The sequence below is a fragment of the Octopus sinensis genome, linkage group LG4 (assembly GCF_006345805.1).
Source record: "Octopus sinensis linkage group LG4, ASM634580v1, whole genome shotgun sequence".
NCBI classification, from domain to species: Eukaryota; Metazoa; Mollusca; class Cephalopoda; order Octopoda; family Octopodidae; genus Octopus; species Octopus sinensis.
Window position 1 is genome coordinate 51411940 of NC_043000.1, and position 27487 is coordinate 51439426.

General features: G+C 29.7%; 1 protein-coding gene and 1 long non-coding RNA gene across 13 annotated transcripts in view; one reads left to right on the forward strand and one right to left on the reverse strand.

The window, feature by feature from the left end:
• LOC115210389 (bone morphogenetic protein 1) overlaps positions 1 to 27487 on the forward strand; it is a 2987986-nt gene that overhangs the window by 2498310 nt on the left and 462189 nt on the right. The window lies entirely within an intron of this gene.
• LOC118762950 lies at positions 6703 to 11516 on the reverse strand. Its single transcript, XR_004998703.1, has 3 exons — positions 11440 to 11516; positions 7832 to 8026; positions 6703 to 6816 (listed from the first exon to the last, which is right to left on the reverse strand). It is a non-coding gene; the product is annotated as an uncharacterized LOC118762950 (long non-coding RNA).

The window sequence follows — 27487 nt, forward strand, 5'->3', positions numbered from 1 at the left end:
CTCTTCTTTGTCTCTGAAAATTATATACAGCGTCAGTTCTGTTTATGTATGCAATTATATGTTTATATATATATATAATATATATATATATATATATATATATAATATATATATATATATATATATATATATATATATATATATATATTCGTGTGTGTGTTTTGTGTGTATACATTATATATATATATATGTGTATAGGTGCATATTATAGACACATGTATGCATATTACTTACACACATATATTTGTATATATTTATATACATACACAATATATATGTATGTGTGTGTATACATATATGTATATAATGAAAATAGATTTGTCATATAAAGTTGAATACATTCCCTAGATGTGCTACTGAGGCTTTATTTTTTTACATTACTCATGGGAGAGAAAAGATATATATCTATTATGAACAATTTTAATGTTTCAGAATTACTAACGATTAATATGAAATTATGCTCAGTCAAGTAAGAATAAGTATAAATCATTGCAAACTACTTTTATGATAATTTATGCCAGGAAACAATTTAGAAATTATATTCTTTCTACTTCAGTGAATGTATTACATTTGTGAAATCTTCTCCAATATCTGTCTCTTTTTAATATTTACTGACATAGTTGACTGTATTCTGAAATCAGGCCATTTCATATATATTCTAGAAACATGAGCCTTACTGCTTGTTTTTATTCTGTGCAATTCCAAAATCTTCAACAGTATCACAACATCAAATAATTAAAGCTGATCAACATAAACTATGAGGGGTAATAGTTGTATTTCATAGTTTTAGCTTCTTTATTTGTAGCATCTGAAAGAATGTATATGTGTGGAAAACTCAGAGTAGATGTGGAGTGAATCATTTGCATTTGTTCAATAACTAAGCAAATATGTGTGAGTGTATATGTGTGTAATGGACTAACTACTCTCAAAATTGCTGGTGTTGTACCAAAAGTTGAAACTGAGCTGGCTGAATCATTAGTGTGATGGATGAAATGCTTAGCAGTATTTCGCCAGTCACTGCATTCTGAGTTCAAATTCTTTTGAGGTCGACTTTGCCTTTCATCCTTCCAGTGTGGATAAATTAAGTACCAGAGAAACAGTGGGGTTGATATAATCAACTAGTCCTCTTCATCAAAATTTCAGGCCTTGCGACTATAGTAGAAAGGATTATTATTAAAAAGGCAGTGAGCTGACAGAATCGTTAGCATGCTGGGTGAAATGCTTAGCAGTATTGCTTCTGTCTTTACGTTCTGGGTTCAAATTCCACCGAAGTTGACTTTGCCTTTCAATCTTTTAGGGTCAATAAATTAAGTACCAGTTGATTACTGGGGTTGATCTAATAAACTGGCCCCTCCTCCAAAATTTTAGACCTTTTGCCTATAGTAGAAAGGTTTATTATTATTATTATTATTATTATTATTATTATTATTATTGTCAATGATTCTGCCAGCTCACAAGGTGATGAGATGGTAGAATTATTTGCATACTGGACAAAATGCTTAGTGGCATTTTTTTTGTCTTTACATTCTGAGTTCAAATACCACCAAGGTCAGCTTTGCCTTTCATCCTTTTGGGGTCAATGAAATAAGTAGCAGTTAAGCACTGGAGTTGATGAAATCGACTATCCACTCCCTCTAATATTTCAACTCCCTTGTGCATATAGAAGAAAGGATCATCATCATCATCATCATCATCATCATTATCATGATTATCATCATCATTATTATTTACAAAGCTGTATTCTTTATGAGCAAATATTTAGAAACTAAACTTGAATTTTAGACTAGAAGTGAAAGTCTTTTGGTTAAATTCTTTTGTTGCTCAGTTTTATATGAATATTTCTAGGCATGAACAGTTCAACTTCTCTATTAGCATATATATGGACAATAAATTTTAAAAAATATTTCAGTCCTGAATCTTTGCATTTATCATTTCTAAAGTCATAAAGAGAGATGCCTGTTGTACTTTAACAAAATAACGAATTATAATGATAATGAAGCTTATACATGAGTTAATGCTTCCACAGTTCTGCCAAAGTAACAAGAATGAAAGGAAGTTATACTTTTTTATGTAAACAAAATTATATTTTTTAAATAAATTTTTTTAGTTGCTTCCTTTTCTAAAACATTTCTGTTTACTGATAACTTTTTTTTTTCCTAAATTCGTGTTTTATTTCATATCTAAAGTAATAAGTTCAATAGTGTATTTGCTAAAGATCTAAGCATATAAATGCATTTCAGTTTCTTGATACATTAGTAAGTAGTCTGAAGTAGCTTCTTTAGTAGCACAGCATGGGTTAAATTAGCTTTCTATTGTATCATTAATATAACATGGAATTTTGAAGAAAATGTCATTTACTATATTGAATGCAGAAATGATTGTATGGCTGATAAATTTACTTCCAGTCACTTGGATTCAAGATCAGTCCCATTGCAAAGTGTCTTGGGCAAATATCTTCTACTATAGCCCCAGGTTGATAAAAGATTTGGGTGCAGATTTTGGTTGATGAAAACTGAGTAAAACTCATTGTATACATGTGTGTGTGCTTGTGTTATTTTGTTTTGCCATCACAGGATTACTATAAATGAGCATCACTTTTATGCAAGACCAGTCCCTCATTTTCTGTCTTTTGTGAAAACATGTTCAATATAGGAGAAAGATTACCATATGTAGGTTGATAATAGGATGGGTATTCAGGCATAGGAAAACTACCATGATGAATTCCATCATGTAAGCCCCAGAAAGTGGACATTAAAATGTTGTTACTGATTTTGGTAGTGGCAGTGGTAGCAGTAACAGCAGCAGTAGTAATGATGATGACGTTCTGTATGTGAGAAGTCGAAGACATTGTGCTCAGAAATGATACACTCTGCAATTGATCTGATCATTTATAATTTCAATACTCAAGTTCAACGAAAACAGATACATGCATATGTACACACGTTGTTGCTATTAAGCACCTAAGCAACTCACATGAAGCAAACCTATGATTAAAGGTATTTCAGCTATAGTAATCTTATTTTTATGGTAGGCTATCTTAGACTACACTACCTAACATATATCTTCCTTGCTTTTTAAGATGACAGTATGTAAGAGGCAGATTTGTCAGCTATTTCTAGCAAGTTGAATGATTGTGTTGATTCTTTATTGGTTTGTCATTGTGTGTGTGTATGTGTGTGCATGCATACATGTGTGTGTGTGTCTCCATAGGCATGTAATTCTGTACTATTTACAGGGGGGCAAATATAAAAGTAGCAATGGAAAGAGATTGAAAGCAACAAAGACAGAAAGTTCCATAAAGAAAGAAGGAAAGGGAAGAGAGAAGGAATGAAAATAAGTTTAGATAAACACATAAAAATCTGTCCATGCATTTCTCATTCAAGAAATCAATCTTAGGTCAGTCACATTAAATCTAGTTTCATTAACTCAAGTAGATGTTTCCTTGTGGCTACTAATTATTGGAACATCAGCATAAGATCACACAATAAGTAGTGCACTTCCATCAATTGTTAATTGTTTCATAAGTGTCATATAAATCTACCTCCTTATAAATAATCTGTTGCAAGAAATGTATCTCTAGGTTCAATGTTTAACGAAACTGGTGAACCCCACCATTGCTGTCAGATTCTTTCGATGATGAATGAGGTTTTGTATCATTTTAATGTTTTCATTCGTGTTTTTGTTACAAAATATGTATAACATGATATCTTATTGCTGATTATATTATACCTGTTGCATGTTTTTATGACACTGAGATATGTTTTTATGATATTGATATGACCAACGTTATTAATATGCAATATGGAGTCTGCATGAAACTACTGATAAGGAAAAACACCCATCGAAAATTATAAGCTAAATTCATTCATTCTATTGCACAGAAGTGAGAAAGTCACTTTGCATTTTCTCCTATCTGCTGATGCGTTGTCATAGTGAGCGATAAGGGGAAATATTTGTGAATTTGCTTCAGGAATTTATATGTTTATCACCATTCTTAGTGGATTATAAAGCACACATTTTTTTATGGTGTCATAACATATATTCCTGCAAATATACATGTCATATATATGTCATATATATATATGATACACACACATATATGTGCACACATATGCACACACATACACATATATGTACACATACACATGCACATATAAATAATTTTTCTTGGTGATGTGGATGAAACAAAAAGCCTAATCTGTTTGAGATGGTAGATACAAAGACGTAGAAGTAGAACTATACACATCAAATTACTCTTATAAACATTTAGAAATAATACAATGATATTAGATCTCGGCAATAGAAAATTCAGTGTATCTAGTTGTGTAGTTGTCTAGTTACAACTTATTCATAATATCAAATTACATTTTGCAACCTTCCTGTTAGTTTCCTCTTGTCATATATTATGTGGACTTACCTTCTTGAAATTAGATGATCAAAAGTTAGATTTACCTTGGCAGAACTTAAACACAAAATATTTATCCTTGCTCATGTAACATCATTGGAGGAAAATATGTTTTTTTTTTCTCTTTTTTTTAATTTTTGATATTCATTATGAGATCTCTTTTCAAGAGATGGACAGTCTTGGGTGAATAAGTTCTATATATTTTTCTGAAACAACCATCAAGTAACCAACATATAGTTACCTAGACAATCAGCTTTTATAGCCCATGACTTCCTCTCCAAAATCACTCACTCTCAAATACACCAAACACACATATATATACAACCCCCACACACACACACAATCACAATTTATTTATGACAAGTAGCTTACCCTTAAAAATTTATATTCATATTTTATTTCTGTGTGTTTGTATATGTGTGTGTCTTATTTACATATATATATATATTTATATATATATATATATATATATTTACACACACACTCATATATTAGTACAATTTTCTACTTTTTTACCATGCGTCTGTCTTTCTTTACAGACATACAGTGTGTCTAGGACACTATATAGATTTATAAATACCTACACACCATAAACCCCACCACACACTTTTGAATATATTTATTTTTATAGAGTGGACTATGTGGCAGAAATAGGATTGTAATTGTGCAAGTGTGTGAGTATCAGATATTTGTAATTCAAAACTTTGATTTACATTTGAAGAGAAACAATACTGAGTGCCTTTTCTGAAATATGACATTGTGTCTACTTTTTACCTGATATTAAATTTATTAGAATTGATTATTAATGCAGAGAGCAATAAATCTTTGCTACTAAAAGGCAATCATTTTAAAATTTATTTTCTGTCCTTCACCAGTTGAGTTGACTGATGCTTATTATATTGCATTTTTTTTCTTTTACACAAGTGGCATTCTATATATTTTGTTAAGAGATAATGATTAAAAACCTTCTCCTCTATTTTTTTTTTTAGCACTATGCTATATCAATAAATTAAGTTTTAATTTGATAATAACTAATCTTGTTTTAAATCTTGCCAAATAAATACATGAATAGAATAGAATAAAATATTTTAAATAATTAGCTTTGGTGTGAATAAAATTCTAGAATAAGATTCTGAACTGTGCTGAAATGTTGCAGTTCTTGCTGTAGACTACATGAAACTTCACATGTTCAATCGAGTTAGAGTGTTTTGTAACTCACAACGTCACTTTGAGTTGCCTCTAGAAATTTTCTTTCAACACATCAATTTGTTAAATATATGATGTTTTTCACTTCCAAATAACAGTAGAAGTGACCTTCACCCTTAAATATGCCATATGGATCATTTCTTTAAAAAATTCTATACAGGAAAAAGCAGGTGTTTATTTTCTTCTTCATATAGTCTTCATTCATTCCTAATCAGATCAACAAAACATTCACAGATGCCAAGTGATATAGTTTGGAACTTAAAGAAGCAAAATTTCAAGATGTTTATTCAAGCATTTATGCTTTACAAATAAGGAGTGATAAAATAGGACCCTCATGTTATTGAATCAATACTGAATAATCCAGAGCATGTGTCAAAGGTTATGCACCACTCCTTTCACAAACACATAAACTTTTGTGTTCATTTTCTATTTTATTCTAGAATAATCAGTTTTGGCATCAACAGTTTGATCTAGAATTTCTTTAAATTTGAAAAGTCTATTTATATATGGAGTTGAAACTAGAAGTTTGTATTCCATAGGATATATGTCTAGAAACATCTTAGAATTTAAACTGTCTGAAGTTATGCAAATCAAACAAACATTAGTTTGTTGAACACACAAGGTTTCATTTATATTATACAGTTATTTCTATATCTGTCAAAATTCTTGTCATCATCACCTGTGAGATAAATATTTTGTAAAGTGTGTCATTTGAGCTAACAAACTATTCAGTTACGGAGATGTACTTGCATAGCAAGTGATTTGATCTGAGATCGTGTGCTGAAATGAAAACAATTGCAGCGTGGAAGGTGTTTGTAAGCCATTTAAGAAACACACAAAAGCCGTTCGATTCACTTCAACATTTAAGTTTAATTTGTCAAAATATTTTCGTTGCTTTAAGACCGCGACCTGTTCACTAACAAAAATCCGTGCTGCATCTCTATACAGTGTATTTCAATTGTCAAAGATGTGTGAGAGTATTTAGCTGATCCTTTCTTTCTCACTGTGTCTTCATGAAACTCTTTCTCAATAATTTCTTTCTTTTTTATTTATTATCCACTTCATTTGCTTTGCGTGTACATGGTGTATTTGTCTCACTTTTAATTTTTATCTCTCTCTCAATGTACCATCATCATCAATTCTGATATGGGCTGGATGAAAATTATTGAGGTAGATTTTCTATGGCCCCATTGCTTCTCCTGTTGCTAGTACAAGATGAAGTAAATTAGAGAAAAGTCACTTTAGGCTGTTTGACTTATAATTCACATACTATGCATTTTGTTATGCAAATATTGTGTGTACACATGTGTGTGTGTGTTTGTATATGTGATTGCTCATATGAAAGTGCATTGGGTAGTGTTGTTGTCAGTTTCTCCTTTCAACAAATTGTTCAGTCACTTTGTGCCTTTGAAACTGTGTGGAACAAGAGATCTTCACTTGAAAAATGGGAAAGGGTTAGCATGAGGAAGGACATCTGTCTGTAAGCAACTACTCAGATTACAAATCCTAACAATGAAAGCATAGATAAAGGAGCATAAAACAGACTAACAAATAAAAACACATGCACACATGCACACATATTTATATTCATATCTACTCACACAGACAGACAACTGACATTTTTATATGTCTAAATTGACTTATTTCATGCTTATGGATTCACAGGGCACTGTCTTCTACATTTTATTTATACTATGCTTTACTTGTTATATTCTTCGCTTGAGTTATTTATACAAATACACAATTCTTAGGCTAATCACATACACATACTTCCAAACAGAACACCTTGGGAGTACCTGACAAAAGTTGTTTGGAAGGCAAACATTCCTAGTGTAAAGTTAATAGACATTTAAATTATATAAATCCTTGTAGCAACTGTTTAATTATAAATAGTTAGAGTTAAGAATGCTATTCAAGCCTAAATAATGTGAACATGTGTCTATGCGTATGTTTATAGTATTAGATATAAAAATTTAAGAATCAGCCTTTAACCACAACTGTCACTATTAAATAGCATTAGAATTCTTGATACAGGCTGCAATATCTAAAGAATGATAATCCAAGAATCTCCTTTAATACACTGGCCATATAATTTTATATATGGCAAATGTATTAAGGAAGATTGTATTTATTGCAATGTACATAGTTTAATGATTGTGAAAGATGATAATAAAAGACTACAGTGTTCATATCATTAATAACATAGAAACAATAAAATACCTATGATGAATTGTTTTCATGAATAAAATGGTGAGGCAAGTTCTGAACTCAGTGGCAGTGTGTTTGGTCCCGTTAATGTGTCAAAACCTGGGCTTGCATTGCATAGAAATATGTGCGCATTTCAAATTGTTCCAGTTGCTGTTATAGCATCATCATAGGCAACAGCAGCAGCATCCCACAATTTAACAAGAAGAGCTGTGTGGAAACAAAGAGAAAAAAATTGAAATGGAATACCTGTATGAACAAGAAAGCTCATCTGGTGTATGTTAGCTGATAGAAGTCTATGAGTATGTTTATTGTTGTTATATGCAACCTTTAACCACAACTGTCAGTATTAAATAATACTGGAATTCTTGACACTGGCTGCTATATCCACAGAACTGTAATCAGAGAATCCTCCTTAATAAAATCATTAGAAATAAACATGAAGAATTTTATTGAAATTTACACAGTTTAATGATTACTTTGGTATAGTGGTTGTGAAAGGTGATAATAAAAGGCAGCAGTGTTCGTATCATTATTAATGATAATAACAGTGGATGAAGACAGAGATTTCATTATATAGGAAATTATAATGACATGATATCATTAACTGTGATTAGTGCTAACCTGGAATAAGGTGATGATTACGTAGCTATGAAAATACAATGCTTATCGTTATGCTAAAGACTTTTCTGAGAGGCCTGTGTTGATCACTGTGGTGAGTAGGAACTGCACAGTATAAAGGTCACAGACAGAATGGAAAAAAAAACATGAAAAGCAGAGATGAATATTGCTTGAATATTTTTCATTATAAATGCACAAAAGTTGTCTTAATATATTGCACTAAATACTGTATCACTAGGAGATAATTACAACCAATAAATTCTTTATACCAACTATCCTGTCTTGGGGACACTGTGTATTAATGGATTAAATTTATGGAGATAATCGTAACATGTAACAACAGTGTTTCTCAATTTTGCACTTTTGGTTCCTCCTGTATGGGCTTTATTTGGTACCATACTTTCTCCCACCACTTTAGAAAATTATGTTTTTTGCTTTATTTGCAAAACAAAACAATCAACAGGTTAAAAATAAGAAATTATTCAGAAATCATGTGTTACTTCAACAAAATAAAATGAAATATTAATGTTGAATGTTTTGAATGTTTAATTAAAAGTAAGAGACCAACATAAGATGGTAAATATTCTAATTCCATATTATCACAAATTTAATAGGTATCCATTTAGATATTTCAATTTTAATCAGAACCTTGAGCCTTGTACTGTGATAGAAACTGATAAAATAGCTTTATCTTGATTGCAGCTCTCCCTGCTTTCAGAGGTGTACTCAGGTTTTAGGTAACAAGTACATCCAACACTGGATGTAACATTCAACTAAATTTATTTTTATGATGGTAAAAGTATGGTCTTAATAATATCTAACTTCCTATATTTGGAACTAACTTGTGGAATGAACCTTGTCAACTACTTCTTTGAAGTATAAATTAGTTTCATGATGTTACTATTTTACAAGTCAGTATATTTCTTACTCTGTTCAGACTCTATACCAAAATACCTTTCATTTTTATAATTAAAAAGCAACAGCTGGGAAATACAAGCAAAAGTATATAGTTCTTTTAGATTAGTCAATCTGCCTATGTGGCATATTGGGAAGATGCTTAACTATAATTTGGAGGCTTCATTTTCAGGTTTACATGTAGCAAGCTGTATGAACTGAGACGAGTATTCATCAAAATACTAGCCCTCCAATAGTTCAATTTGTTTTAGACAATGCAGATATTTGTTTTGTAATCAATGAGAGTTTGGATCTTGCTTGTTCATTTAGATTATAATCATGAGAAATAATGATTGTAATTTAGAATCTGTTAGTTCATAATAAGAAAGTGCAAATAAGTATAAATATGTTGTAAGGAATTAGTAATAATGGTACACCCCTCCCACGTGATGAATGGAATAATCTAGTTACTATAAGTAAAGAGAAGTATGTGAAGTACCAGAGTATGTAGCAGGTGGTCAGAAATAGTCGTGCCTTTACTGGTTTTACTAAAGTATACTTACAAAAACTGGTTTTATTAAATATACCTAAGTGGGCATTATAACAATCCAACATTTTAAGGATATAACAGTGGTGATGAGGATTTAAGCAACTCATGAGAAATTAATAAACTCTATGAGGAATTAACAACCCATAGGGAATTAACAAACTCACAAAGTTTTGTATACTGTATACTGAAGTGTGCGTTATAGCAATCCAACATCTTAATGAATATAACAAAATCTAAATCTAAATGGTATTCTTACTTCATGTTTAAACAAAACAAGTATTTGAAATGGTTGCGCTCTGCAATTACCATAATTGTTACAATGTTTCCTTCATACTACTAGTTTTTTGAGAAAGACTAGATTGCCACAAAATTTACAACTACAAAAGGATGGGGAAAAAAACCTTCGTTTTGTTGATTATGGAAGTGATGTGAAAGCTAGTAACAGTCTTGAAAAGAATGACAAATTTCTGTCCATTTGGAATACAAAGAAAAATGTTCCTTTCATTAATGGGTGCTAAGAATAATTGTCATAATAATAATAATAATGATAATAATAAAGTGAGTACTTGTATTAATTATAAAATTACACCTTTAGTGATGAGAACAGTTGCTATCCCAGACAAATTGTGGTCAAAAAGAGAGACAACCCACCAATTTTAAGTAATTAGAATTAATGGATTTAATCAAATATAGAATGTAATTATGAAGGAATTTGATCTTTAGCGGTATGCTGACAACGACATTTGACATATTTCAATCATCTTAGACCTCATTGGCAAGAAAGATTTGTGATGGGGGGGGGGTCCGTTTGTGAATGAACACTGAGTAGCATAGAAGCCTAAAAGATTGACTGGGGAAAAATACTCATGGACATCTGCTTTGTAAAAACTTCAAGTAGGCATATTGGCGTACTACATCAAAATATGCTAGTGCCCACTATTAGTGTTCAGAGTCATTTCAAGTCATTCTTTATAATAAATAGTATTTTTTTTTTTACATTAGTCAAGTCAAAATCGATACAAAAAACAAACATGCACATTCTGGCTTTTATCCTGATAGATACCTCATCCATGTATAAAAATTTTTAAAGTTTCAATACTGTCAATGTAAGACTGAATTAAAATTAATTCTATAATGTAGTACAGTTAGAAATTATAATTTATGGCTGTTAGACCATAACAGAAAACTTTCATTATTTATATGTAAACCCCCCCCCCCCACACACACACAGACTTCTAGTTAGTTTATAAATTAAAGCATTAACAAAATTATAGTCCTCTTCTCAAAATTCCTCTCTTTAGACTAGAAATTCTTCCTGCAATAGGAGGAAGTACCTCTTGATTGATAGACATTTTATTACACCAACATATAAAATATTATGCTGTAACAAAATTTTCAAAAATAAAATCATCCCTCATTTAATGGTTTTATCAGTGAATTATAAAACTGCACAGTATAAAATCCTGATATATCATAGTAATCCAACATATAACAATATTTTTAATATACAAAATAAAACTAACAATATAATTTTATCCTAAATATATATTTCTCTTACCATTGTCATCAATAATATCTAAACACAAATCACTAAATCTCTTCAACAGCATCATTTTCCTTTCAACATTAATTTTTCTGTTCAATCAGAAGTTTTAAATTTATTGTTTAAATTAGAATAGATCATAGAGTATACTAACAAAATGTAACAGTTCTATTTACATGTTTATTATATTTTCTATGCATGAAAGTGAAACTATACATGCAGTTTAAATACAGACAAAGGCAAACAATGGAACTACAAATATAAGATGAGTTTGTTTTTTTACTCTCTGTGATGGGAAAAATCATTATCTGGATGATTCGTGCCAAAAAGGCAAGAGGAAAACCAGAAATTTTAAAGTTGATTTATAGCAGTCATGGAACGGGCAGTCTGTGGTATGCAGGCCACATGTAGTTCACAAGACTTTCTAAATAGCATGCCTAAATACTGTGTCACATACAGCTTGCTTCTCAGAAAAGGTTGCCCATGACTGATTTATAACATCTTAGGTTTCAATTTCTGTTGAATAACCAAACCACAGATGTTGAATTACAAATGAATAAGGTTTTTTTCTGTCTCTTGCATATTTCTACAATGCTATGCAAATGGTTCCTCCAATCTGAATCAAAGCATATTCAGTCCATTTTCTATACTTTATATTTTAGATTAATACTTAGTTACAACAGTATCCTTATAACCAGATGCTCAAATTTGATGATTTCAGTTCTTATGACAGATGTCTATTGGGTTAAAATATTTTGACTTATATAAATATAAATCAAAGAGTTTCTGTTTCCTTTTGCACAAGCTGGAAATTCCTACATTATTATATTGTAGTATCTTAATCTATAAGTGAACTGACATTTTATTTGTGTATCTGCATGTTTCTGTGTTGCTAGTTTATAACTGTGTTATGCATGTTTGTATGCATATAAGATTTTGCCTTGTATTGTTTTCATCTCATTTTTCTTTATCTCTTCCCCATGTCTTATCTTTACCACTCCTTAAATTCCTTTTTTCAAGTGGTGTGATTGTTGCTAGGAACTTTCACATTTTTTCCACTACACACACTTTTTTGGGGGTTTTCTGGGTTTTTTTTTGCTTCCCATTGCTTTCTGCCTCCACTTTGCTCTTCAAATTCTCTTTCACTCAAGTGACTATACTACTGTCATACACAAATTTTCTTCTCTTCAAAGAATGTCAAGTATCTGAAATGCTGAATTTCTGAATCTTCCTAGTACACTAACTATTGTACTTTATTATCATTTATCAGAATGTAACTTGTATAGTAGGACAATACTTAAAAGTTAATTCGTGCTGGACATTATTGTAAAATAAATGTCTTTTCTTTACAATGTTATAAATGATAAATGTGTGTGTGTGTGGTACCACATATGAAGCACATGCCATACTGTCACAATAAAATCATCCAGTGCACTCTGTAAAGTGGTTGGCATTAGGGAAGGCATCCAGCCATAAAAACCTTATCAAAACAGACAATTAGGGCTTGGTGCAGCTCTCTGTTTTGCCAACTCCTGTCAAACCATCCAACCCATGACAGAAGTCACAAATTGGGCGTTAAATGATGCTGATGATGATACACACACACATACACACATATTCAAGGGGTGTTCATTAAAGATTACCCCTGACCCACTTCCCAAAGACTAGGGTAAACAAAACTTGGCTTAGTTATTAGTCCTTCTCTACATAGCCACCATCAAAGGTCACACACTTCTCCAATCACTTCATGCAGCTATGAAGACCTCATCTGTAGAAGTCGGTATGTTGCATCTGGAGCCAATACTTTATCTCAGAAATAAGTTCATCATCCAAAAAGTGTTTCTTCTTTGAAAAAGAATTCATGGTTAGAAAGAGGCAGAAGTCAAATGATGTGAGATCAGAAGAGTAAGGGGGATGAGGAAGGATTTCATAGCTACTGGAGTGTGCTTTCATCTGAGCAACATGTGCATTGTGAACTGGGGCATTGTCTTGGAGGAGACGGACGCCTTTGGTCAGTATTCCATGCCTCTCTGTTTGATGTTGTCCCATTTTACCCTTTACTAATGCAATGTAAACAGTATCATTTATATTATCACAAATTTGGGATTCTACCAATAGAACCACAACTCCTATTTCAGGGTAACCTTATTTTATGGAATATACATAGAAAGTTATATCCAATAAAATAATATAATATCCAATAAATACTATAAAATACAATAGCATTATTTTTAAAAACTTATTTGAAAAAATATGTATAACTTACCTGTTATTAGTCTGTGGGGAAAGAAAATATTTTTAATCAATGCTACATGTGTTTCTGTGCTGGTGGGGTGTTTGTCAAGGCTATACCTAATACATAAATCCACCAGTGCGTCCTCAGGCTATTTATCTTATTGTTATTATTATTGATGGATCAGGTAAAAATACATATTACAAGTCATATCAAATAGAAAAATAAGAATATGAATAAAGATATAATAAAATTATGTAAATTACAAATATATTTTTAGAAATTAAAAAATTAAGAAAATTTTAAAAATAAAAAAAAATTAAACGCCTAAAATTACATTACCGATATATATATATATATATATATATATATAAAATGATAAACCTAAGGAAACACTCCGACTTAGTGCATGACAGAGGGAGCAACCATTTGAACGAGAATGAGAAGGAATAAATATTATGTCGATAAGTATTCTTCCTTACTAGATTTTTTATTAGTTTTATTCAATAAATTTATAACATATATAGTGGTTTTTAATAAATAATCTTTTTAAATACTATTAACTTATGTTTGACATTAAAAAATGTTTTATTTATACTTGTATAGAAAGGGGTAAATCTTACACTAAATTATTAATTCTCTTAATGTTTATACAGATAGGTTGTAGGATTTGATGTGTTTATATTATAGTCATTGAAGGTTTCCTTAGGTTCATTATTTTCTCTATATATTGGTCATGTAATTTTAGGTTTATAATTTTTTAATTTTAAAAATTTTCTTAAATTTTAATTTCTAAAAATATAAACACCCCACCAGCACAGAAACATGTGTAGCGTTGATTAAAAATATCTTCTTTCCCCACAGACTAATAACAGGTAAGTTATATATATTTTTTCAAATAAGTTTAAAAAATAATTCTATTGTATTTTATAGTAGGTTTTCTAAATACTTATATTATTTTATTGGATATAACTTTCTATGTGTATTCCATACAGTAAGGTTATCCTGAAATAGGAGTTGTGATTCTATTGGTAAAATCCCAAATTTGTAATTATATATATATATATATATATATAGGAGTAGTAGAAAATATGGATTCAGAGAATCATGTGGCTGTCACAGTAAACTTCTTTGGTCTTGGCTATGGAAGTTACAAGGTTAATTATTCCTATATTCATTTCTCACATGTCCTGATGTGTGTGTGTGTATGTGTCACTAAATGATAGAAGTAAATGAATATTTTATAATAGATATAAACAGAATTGCCAAAACTCTGAAATAATATCACTAGTAATATATTTTATTTTAAATCCAGTCCCTAGCCACATTCATTCTCTATATAAATTATATGCACTTACACATAATTTTAGTATTATGCAAAGAAACCTCTGAATTTCAATGCTGCCAAAGTTAACTCTGCCTTTCATGTTTTCTGGGTTGATAAAATAAGCACCAGTTGAACATTGGGGGCAATGTGAACAAACTAGTCCCCTCTACAAAATTTCAAGCCCATAACAAAAAAGGATTATCTTACATGCAGACTTCGGTATATTTCCCTAAATATGTCTAGTCAAAATCTCATTTCATATTTCTAGATTTTTCGCCCACTTTATTTTAAAAATATGTATATCTTAACTTTGATGCAGAGAAAATAAGATAAATATAACCATGACTCTTTTTATTAGTGGTGAAATATTGCACTTTATGATGTTGTGTGTAAACATGTACATTTTATGGACAAACACATACACAAATATAAGTGTTTATCCATAATGTGGGTATATATGTGTACATACACATATATAACAAATTATTTATTTCATTTCTTATAAAATATATGAAGGAAAATAATTTGGAAAATTCGTTTGGTCAATGACGAAAAATTTTAACTCATAATTTGCAGTCTTACTGAAAGCTTAAGTTCTATATCAAATTATTGAACTACCTTAGGCTATCTTTTTCTTTTCTCTTAATAAATTTCTTGATTTCCAACTTGTTCTTTTTTTCCTTCTTATAAACTCCACTTAACAAAATTTAAGATTTCCATAATTCCTGATTTCAGTGAAGCTGCTCTCTTATTTGACGACACTTCCATTTATTAATAGATGAATCAGAATAACATAGTTTCTTTATATTGGTCATTCGTTGCTGTCCTAATTTTTTATTTTTATTGTAATGTGAGAGCATTTTCCAATTCTTTACCATGTCTTTTATCAATCTTAAATATACTAGACAGTGTCATATTACCTTTAAGATTATATATCAAAAGTTTATGTTATGTTAGTAATAATTGTTGGAAGCAGAAATTGCTGAGACAGTAGTGTGATGAATTACATTACAGTATTCGGGATTAAACTTCAGACAGCTGAGTTCAATTTCTTCTCATCCAACTTAGCCTTTCACTTTGTTTTAGAGTTGTTAAGTGTAGATACTAATAAAAAAAACTACATTAGGTTAATAGACTATACCATTTTATTATAACAGTTTGCATGGAAACTTACTCAAAAGAAATATTCAATAGAAACTGAAAGCTTCTGAGATCTTTCTGAAATTGCTAGCCTTCAGCAGTTTCACTTACTTGTGGAGATTTATTTATATTCACTATGCTTATATTACCTTTGGGAAATATATGAACATCACAACTTTTCATTTTCTAAGAAATCAGTATTCTTAACTCCAATTATTTCTATGTCAAGGAGCTGTTTAATACATTAGCATAGTTTCTTGGTTTAACATAAAAGAAAACATATAATTCATACTGTGATGTAGATGTTTTTAAATTCATACTTCAGCTGGATTTTGATACTTAATTTTTTTTATGAGAAAAAAAATGACTGCAGGGTTACAATTATAGATTTTGATTAAAAAGGTTATATTTCCAAACTCTGCCACAGACAATTTGCTATTTTCTCCTCAATACTTAAAAATTTTCTTATTGTGCTTTATATATAAATCATGTTCTACATCATTTTATATGCAGATATTCAAATTTGTTGAACCATCCCATCTACATTTCCTTGAGCAAATCATTGTAAAACTAGTGAAAGAAATTAATAATAAATTTATCTTGCAAGAAATATTTATGAAATGTTTCACCAAAAGTAATGACTACACCAATATTGCTACTGATCTAAGTTATCTGATCTTTTTCGGTTCTTTTCCTACCATCAGTTGGAAAGTTGCCTTTCAAGTCAATGTAATACTCTATAGCCAACCAATGAATACCTTAATAATTACAATAATAGCAGAATACATAAAAATTCAGAGATAGAACCTTTTATTTGTATTTAATCTTTCTTGACAAAAGAATATATACTGCAATTAGCTTTCAGTCAGATGACATGGAAATATAAATGGCTACATTTTAGTATAAAATATTTTGAGAATTCTAGACCTCTGTAGCATTAAATTAATAGTATTTTATTTCATATACAAAATGGTAAATATCTTTCTTTTGTTAGAAGAATTTATTGACTTCCAAGATAATAGTTTTCTTCCATTATGTTTATTCTCTTTAGACTTTATAAATATGTTTCAATACAAAATACCAACTCAAGTTAATTTTAAAATTTAGATGTAATAATTGCTTGATGTAATAATTACAGTAAAAGAAACTTCAAAGCGTTATATTAAAATATATTGAAAAACATTTACATTGCTTGTTTTTTTATACTGACTTGAAAACTGAAATTTTTTTATTGGGAAAAAAAAATGAGTTGTGATAATCATACCTTTGCCAAGTTTATTTGCACCATAAAGGAAGATAAAACTGTTCACAGAATGAAAGAAATTTAAAGACTTGGTAGCTAATATCCTACCTCTCATCCGTCATATGATAGGCCATTCTATGTAGATAAAATCTCATGGTTATTTTACCAAAGATGGAGAAAGAGAGAGATGAAAGATAATGTTGACCTAAGCAGAATTTGAACTCGCAATACAGAAAGATAAAACTTAATACTTTAATTCTTTTTGACTGGTGCTGTACAATTTCTTCCAATTAACTGTCCAAAAGAAATATTAAATATTAGTACATCTTTAAAAGAAATCAATATTTACAAAAGAATTCAATATTACTACAACTTTTAAATTTGATGTAATTGCTATAAATACAGAGAAAATAACTGCATTGATCTTAGCCTATAAATTCTTTCATATATTTTCTTCTGATTTTCTGAGGTTCCTTCTTAAAACTTACCACCTCTCTGTGAACATTAATGCTGTAAAATCTCATTGTTCTTTGTATTATCATGGAGGTTTGTTATTCTGATAAACATATTTCTTTTCTATGGGTTCTTATTTAAATTCCTTAGCAAAATAATCGATTTTAAATATTTTCTTATGAGAAATTTAAAAACCAATAGGAAAGCTAAAACTATATTTATCATTCTTTTCATAAGAATTTTATTGATGAGTTGTAATAAATGTCTAACCTGTTTATGGAGTTTAAGTATACCTATGAGTGTATTAATGATATGTGTGAATATGTACTTGTGTTCATGGTGTGCGTTTATGCTTGTTAGGTGTGTGTATAATTATATTTATGGTATATGTGAACCTTTGTGTATGCTTATGTTCTTTCAGTTTGTGTTAGATCAAAGGTCCAGTATTTTATTGATGAGGCAGGATGAACATAGCAAATCTTTGTGTTGGTTGGACAGCTTGAATATTTCACAAGCAAGTTGGAATGAAGATATCATTACTTTTATGATGACAATCAATATTCAAGTCATAAGTTAGTTGTACAGTGAGAATGTTTACATTACACATCAGCAGTACCATAGCAGTACCACATATGAGCACAGTGGATAGTCATATCTGTCTGTTTTTGATTTTGCATTTTCCTGTTTTATATTCTTTTAACTTCTCTTTCTGCATTTATTTTTTTGTTCTTTTCTTACAATATATTACAGTTAATGTTGTCTAATCTTTTCCCATTGACATTTACTTCAGAAAGATATTTCTAAATATCAGTCCTAGAGTCAAATAGTTTACAACAATAGCATATATAACTTGCTTCTGGTTCTACCAACTCTTATCCTACAAAGTCAGTATTTATTGTTGTAATTACTAACTTCTCTTTTCAATACGACTGCTTATTGTGCTAGTTTCTCACAAATAACTGCCTTTCAGAATAAGAATTCGTAAAGAATTGAACATTACTTGCTCCCATGAAAGACATTTTTATTATACATTTTACTCTTTATTTCTTAAATAATGCCTATATTTTAACATAGTTTATGTATTAAATCATATATAAGAACTCGTAAAATTTGTATGATTCATGCAAAAATTAGTTGTAAATATTAAATAATGATGGAATTATATTCTTGTACATTGCTTGTTTCATTTGTTCAAAAGCAAAATGAGTATTTAAAGCAATGAATAGCATAAATCTGTCAGATTGTATACCTGTCTCCATAATGTTGCTTTTAGCTCTTCTGAGAATAAACTGAACATGATTATATTTTAGTTGTATAAATACTTCATTTAGTTATTCTCTCATGTATAGAATGAAATAGATTTTACTATCTGCTATCAGTCAGTCCTCTCCTTATATACTGGAATATAATATGGGAGAAAATACATTCACAAGAGGAACTGTAGTAAAAGAAGGTATTGTGATTAACTGTTTTTCAGTACACAAAATATGTATACATGTGTGTGTATGTATATAACAAGTATGCATATACCTACATGCACACATGCAATATACAGAGTCAATAACAAGACAAACACAGCCAAATTGCTGGTTTTACTCTATCCTATCAACCAGACCTGCACTCATGTATTTATACCTTGCAGCTAGTCATTTTCATGATTAATTGCTCTGATTATCTAATTAATCATAATTATTGAATTATGACAGGTTAATTAAAATGAAATTGATAATATACATACCTGCAATACACTATGGATGAGCAGTTTATATTTCTGCATTTTACAAAATTGTCTGTACAATAAGTCTTGTGTGTCAGCTGTTGAAATAACTAGGGCAAAATAAATAGACAACTAACTAAATTTAAGTACCTCACCTCTGTTCTGATATTAAATTATGCTGCACTCAGCTGTATTTTTCATATCTTCACACTTGATAAAATAATTATAGGTAATGCATTGGGGTTATCACAGTCAAAAATAACCAAATTAGAATTTTATTATATTTTTAGCTAATCTAAAAAAATTATTATTTATTCTTAGCCTCCCTGTAGTAAGTAGATACTTAACATAGGAAAAAGAAATGACAAAAACCACATACAGTTTAAATGTTAGCTTTTTTTTGTCATTTTTATGTTCTTTTATTGCCATGTTACATGTTAAATTAGTAAATTTAATGGTTTTGCACAAGATCTAAGAGCAATTTCTGTGGATAATTATTTTGAAGTGTCTACTTCAGTGCCTGCATATATGTTAACACACAGTTGCACATATATATACATTCATAAATCTGTGTATATTTTTGTATGTATGTGTGTGTGTGTGTGTGTGTGTGTATGTATGTGTGTATGTATGTGTGTATGCATGCATGTATGTGTATATATATATATACATAGATACATACATACACACACATACACACATATATATAAAGATAGATATGTAAATGCATGTACTTAGGTGTGTGTATACATACATATATATATATATTTAAACACACATACATATGCTAATATCTTGCTCTTCTCCACATTGGTGGATTAAATATTTGACATTTGTGAGTTGACAAGGCTACCAATGGTTTCATGTAAAGAATGTTTTCTTTACAATTTTCAAACCTGCCACATTGAAACGTTAGTACTCATCTCCATTTTGGATCTCCAGAATAGAAAAACCATTGATAGCTTGTTGACTTACAAATAAAGTGTGTGTGTGTACATACACACATACATGTGCATGCACACACATATACACATATGTAAATGGAGTGAAAAAGAGAGATATTGTGTGTGTTTATTGGTCATTCATATGGTCAAGGGCAATGTGCCAGTTTTGGGATCTAATGGAAGTCACATTCACTTAGTGATTTTCAATCAAACACTTCACATGAAATGGTGTCAAGGAGTCATAAAATAAATGGAAATGAATGATTACTATTTCCAATATTCTTGAATGATATATGAAATGTCTTGAAATATGTTATTTTACTTCATCATTGCTATGAGAAGGGGCAACACCACAATCTACTTGTCAATTTCCCAAGATAATTTCAAATTTTTTGATATGTTTCTATTCCTGTGTGTATACACACATGCATACATACATACATACATACATACATACATACATACATACATACATACGTTATTTGTTTTATTATGGCTGCCCCCTCGTTATCATCTATGGCCATTGCACGAAGCTTAACTGTTACTGGTGCTGTGATCGAATGTGACTTTTTAGCCCAGCTAAAGATCTACAATGTCTTGTACAGAATTGGCAATTAATACATACATACATACAGAATTGGCAATTAATACATACATACATACATACATACACATGCTTGCATATATACACATTTCTCTATTTTTAAGTTACCTCTACATATTCTACAGATTTTCTACAGAATTTAGAGCCAGTACTGAACGTCATGACATTTCATATAGAATACATCTTTGTAAACAATGTGATCGAAGATAGAAAAACAGGTAATGGGTGTGTATACATATTTCAGAAGTTCAACACCACATGCAACCCATTAACCATCTACATGCCTGTTGCCAGAAATGTGTTTAGTATGTAAATTGGTCTCTCTAATAGTGTTACACCGCTACACTTGGTGGCTATTTAAACAATGTGTTTGTGTGTGGTTAATGGGTTAGATGTAGTACTGAAGAAATAACAATAACTCCTGAAATATGCATATATATGTACCCATTAACTATTTTCCCATCTTCAATCTCATTGTTTACATAAATGTATTCATATACAAAACATTGTAACTTTCAGTGTTGACTCTAAATTCTATAACAAAATCTGTGCTGATATGATGGAAAGTGATGGTATTGCACTTCTAACACAAAAAGTAAGGCACATTATTGACTTATAAAACTTTAATACACATGGTAGTATATTATGGTTGAAAAACAAAATACGATATCCTTACCAGCAATTAATGTATACATATTTGTGTATAGGAATATCTGTTTGTGTATGTACATGTGTGTGTGTATGTATGCATATATCTATGTGTGTGTGTATATATATATATATATATATATATATATATATATATATATATCTGTATGTATGTATATATATATTTATGTTTGCATGTATATATATATGAATGTATGTGGATGCAGGCATACTTGTGTGGTTAAGAAGTTTCTTTTCAGTAATGCGATTTGGGGTTCAGTCCTACAGTGAGCTTCATTGGACAAGTGTGTTCTATTATAGTAATTAATGTTATTTGGTTGCATATGTACCATAGCGATGTAGAAAAAGTAAAATTAGTTAAACAACTAAAACAAAAACAAAACAAAATAAGTATTTAGAAATATGTATCAACTGAAAAGGCCATAAGCCTTTTTCATAAGTAGTGAAAAATAATTGGGGTATTATAAACAAACTACAACTGTTTCAGCAAAAAAAAGTGAAATATAGAGAAACAACAAGTGAGTATGTTTCTAGGTTTTCTAATTATTATTATTCTTATAATTATTTTTCTTATTATTATTATTCTTATAATTATTATTATTCTTATTAGTTATGAGTGACCAAATACAACAAAAGCGAAAATTAATCTTGAGATGAACCGTTTAATAATTAAATGTCAAGAGAAATCATAAGTGGTTAATATAGTTCAATATCTTTCCAAGTGGATTCATTACATTGATTTGTAATGTAAAGGCTCTGTATTAGTGAAAATATAAAGACTGAAATGTTGGTGAAATAATATTGAAAAAGAGCACATATATTTCTTAATTCTGAATGAAATAAAGATTAATGTAATATTATGTAGACAAGGAATAGCTAGAGCCATATATATTCTACTAAATCTTTGCATTTTTTTAGCTAAATATTCACCTATGTGGTCACAGCACTGATAATAAAGAGAATAGGTAAAATATACATGCTCACATGATTTTGTTGTTGTGCTTTACAGATTATGATATAACCTCCCTAATTTTTATTGAGGATAATTGGTAGGTTGAATTGTGACATTTGTTTTCCTAAGGGATGCTGCCTTTGTCAGTATGCTGTTCATGCTTCAAGAAACTTGTTTCTTTTGTTAATATTTCAAAAGCCTTTAATCATAGGCTTTAGATATGTGTATATAATTATAAGTCCATTTTGTGTATTTATCTTTCCTTGATGTTTGTGTTATATATATTTTGTTGTATATGTAGTGGGCTCAAGACTTCTGTTGACATCTGTTCAGAGTAAAACTAACCGAGATAGGATTTGTGTACTGGATAGAGTGAGAGAAAGAGTGTGCATGCATGTATGTGTGTGTGTTATTTCTCATCTTCAATAAAATCATTCATTCTACACTCATCATCACAACCGTGATAGCATCACATATGCAAGCTTTAGTGTTGATAGCTTTTTTTCTGTGATGACATATGTTGGATACATCTACATAACATGATGTCAAACAAACCAATTTTCTAGAAACAGAGAAATGTTTAACTGCATGCGTTCACCCAATCTAAGCATACATGATAAACAAAATTAAAATGTATAGAAGCATGTATTTCTTGGCAGAAGAGCAAAAACTTTATTACAAAAATCATCTTATTTGAGGAAACATTGTTGATTTTTTTTTGAAGTTGGGTAGCTTAAGTAAGATTAAATTTATTTATTTACAAAAACAAACAAAAAAACAAAACCTCCCCACCTCCAGTATTTTAAGTTGCTCCACTGACAACAGAAAGATTTTTGATTGCTAACCAAAGTATCTTAACTAATTTCAAACGATAAATGCATTCATCTAATAATACAAATAATTTAACCAGTAAAGGGTCACTTATGGTCACTCAGAACTGCAGTCAAGTCTTTCACTGGTCAAATCTCACCATCTTAAAAAAAGAGATATATTGAGCAAATAAATTAATGGTTTACAGAATGCAGTGATAATCATAACTGGAATGCCTTTCATTATAGATCTGCTTGATCAAGGCTGACCTGAAGTTAAACAACTAAAACTACAACTAGGAATAAACTAAATCAAACATTTACAAAAACAAAAAAACAAACAAAATATACAAAGAAAAATTTCTGTGATTCTCCAAGAGTATTTTGATGAAAATTAAAAGAAAGAAAAAAAAAATGTTTGATGCATGAATTAATCAAGATATATATAGTTAAAAAATGCTAATAAAAACTATGATGAAATTCTGAAAATTCACTAAAAACATGAAAACCCACTGATGCACACCAAAACGTTTTTCACCATTACCTCCACTTGAATCTCATAAAAAAATTACATATTGAACAGGAGTCGTTATCTCTAGAGTCATCTCTTGCTGCTTTCAATATATATCAGTTGTCAAATAGTTACATAGAAGGTTTTTCTAATAAAAACTTGAAGTAATAAAAAACAACAAATACATGTACACGTGCATTAGCTACTGGTTTTCATTTTGTTTTGTAATTCGTTTAGCATTAATAAAATGCAAATAAATAAATAAATAAATAAATATATATATATATATATGCAGATATATATATGCTTATATATATGTGTGTGTGTATGTATGTATATATATATATATATATATATATATATATGTGTGTGTGTGTGCATATATATATATTGTTTCTATTTTCCTATTTCAGGAATTTTTTTCTTTTCATCAACCCTCTAATCTTTTGATAGAATCAAACAGCATATTTCCTTAGAACACGTTAATGTTAAAAACATCACAAGACTATACAGCTAATGGCACTGAAAGTTAGAGGTAAATAATCCACAGGTTAATGGGCTTTGGAGTAAGGCAGAATAGGATTAAAGCTTACTGTTTACAAATATTTGTGATTTGCTCATTTTCTTTTCTTAGTTTATATTCCTAATTAATTAGCTCATTATATTGTTTCTTTATTATAAATCTACAATTAGCAACACACTTTCTTCATCACTTGCACCAAGTTATTTTGAGAAAATAAATTGTCTTTTTTTTTGTCTTTTTTTTTTCTGACAATAAATTATCCAGAATGTTTCATGACACATTGCAGGTACCTGAATACCATTTAATACTGAAAGATATGTGAATAAATAAACATATCTAAGGAGCTTCCACTTAGGAAATATTGATTTAATCTTAATTTATCCTCAACATTAGAATCCTCTTGGAATTTTCAGAAGTAGCAACATTCTGAAACTGAGGGTGCTTGATCTCAGTAAAGTTATTTTATAAAGAGTGGCACATAAATCAATTGAGGGTGCAGATAATAATACATATATTTCTATTTATACAAGTAGGTAGTTGTTCCTATAAGTTAATAGTGATCATAATGCCAACATCGGTGATCAAAGTAGTAGAAATAGTATTGTAAAAAGGTACTGAGTCAATAATAGTAGTTTTAATAATAGAAAAATGGCAGTAGTATGTTGTCACAGAAATTGCAGAATACCCGGATATGAAAGTATCTATGGAGGTAGTAGTGTGATGATGGTGGTGGCTGTAGTAATAGTACAATAAAGATGCAAAACAATGTAAGATAGTATCAGCTGAGAGAAAACTTCAATCATTATAAATGTATAACATGCTATTTTATGCAGGCATATATATCACAATTTAGCACTTTCCTTTCCTTCTCTACTGGCTGTTTGTCTGTCTATCTTGACTTTTTTCCCTTCCTTTCTCGGTTTCTCTTTTCTCTCTCTTTCTCATTTGGTTTTCCTTCTTTTCTTAAAAATATATCTATTTCCAGATATCTTCATACTTCTTAAAAAAAAAAAAATTCAAAGCAAAAAGTAAAATACCATGTTCTTATCACACAGCTTTGCCCAAATCCAATGAATTCAATTCATTAATCTAGTTAGGTTGAGTTGTTATTTCTCTACCCTACACTCTCTCTACTTTCATTTTTTTTTGCCTTTTGTTAATCCTAATTTACCAAGAGTTTGATAGCTAAACAGTGTTTCCTTTTCTCACTTAAATTTCACTAGGTCTTATCAAAGACAGATGCTTCATCACATGCACACGCACACAAACATACACATAGTTGCATGAACACTTGCATATTATAATGACTTGCAGTACATACCTTATTTTCATAATATGTATACACATCTTAAAATATAAATCAATATAATGAATCATAAGGAACATGATGTTTGTCTTCCTCTCCTTTTTGTCTTTTCACATTTTTTAAAAACTTACACTGATTTTCTTCCTCATTCTCTATCTCTTCATATTCGATCTATTTATTTTTATATTTTTGCATTTTCATTCTCATATTTTTCTTTTTTACTATACTACTACTTCCACATTCAAATCTTTTCCCCTCTATTTCTTTTTGCCATGCCTCTTCATTTTCCATCTTTCCTTCCCCTTTTCCTCCAATACAGATTCTAAAATATCTCCCACCTTCAGAAAATTTCATCATTGAATCTTCCTGTTTTTCTCTTCAAATGATCAGTAAATTAATACCAAGACAAATATGAATTAATCACTTCTTTAACATAATGTGTATCAGTTTTGTATGGCAGTTTCTTTGTCTCCACATAGTTTTGTTTATTTAAAAATATTTCTTTTTCTTTGCTTGATTATTATTTTTAATAATCATCCTAATTTGTCATCCTAATTTGTATGTTTTAAAATGAACATTATATATATTTCTAAAATATTTATACCCTTCTGTTGCAGCAACACTTTAAACATAGACAGGATAAATTTAGTAACCAAGTACATTCACATTTCTGTCACTAAATGTATGAATTTTCACAATGAATATGATTATAACAACATCATTTTAGCATCAAATAAGTGTTGCTTTATAGATTAGAGATGCCCCATGCTTCACACAAATAGTTTACAAAGTGTTTTAAATTCCAGTTTTGTGACAGATTTTAGAGTAGTATTACCATGGAAAATGATAAACAAACTTTACATGATGCTTTGCAGCATACAATATAAGTTTATTTTGTAACTCTTACCCAAATCTGCCTTTCATCTTCATTCAGAAGTTAATGGAAAATGTATCAGAAATTGGCAATAGTTGTAGATGTAATGATGATATTAATCATAGAAGTAACAATGAGAGGGACTGAAACAGAAGCGGTATTTAATAAAAAAAAAAGAAAAAAAAGAAGAAAGAGAGAGGAATGAGATTTAGTGGTAATCATTAGTAGTTGTGGTTGGAACTGCTGCTAATGTTGATAATGGTGATAGTATTAATATCTGTCATAGCAGTGGTAGTGTTCAGTCATTGGTGTATGTTGAATGAGTTATTTAAAAATCACCTGCTAGCATTTATATTTTTCATTCATTTCTGTTTTTTTTTCATCTTCAGTACAATTTTATTAAGTTTGCTGTGAACTATTTCATACAATGTTACTGCATTATTTTTAAAGTTTCAGAACACCTGGAGATTATATAATTGTTAGAGAAATCAGTTCAGCACAGCATATACTCCGTGTGTACACACACATGTATACGTGTGTATGTGTGTCTGTATGTGTGTGAGTGTGTATACATACACACACACATATATATATATATATATATATATATATATATATATATATTCAAAAAACAAAATTATCTTTTGAATAAAAAATATCAGACCTATCTTATCTTTCCTTCTTTCCTTTGCAAAGCTGGTTCTATATTTCTTATTATTTGATTGTGTAAATGTGTGGATATATGTGTGTGTGTATGT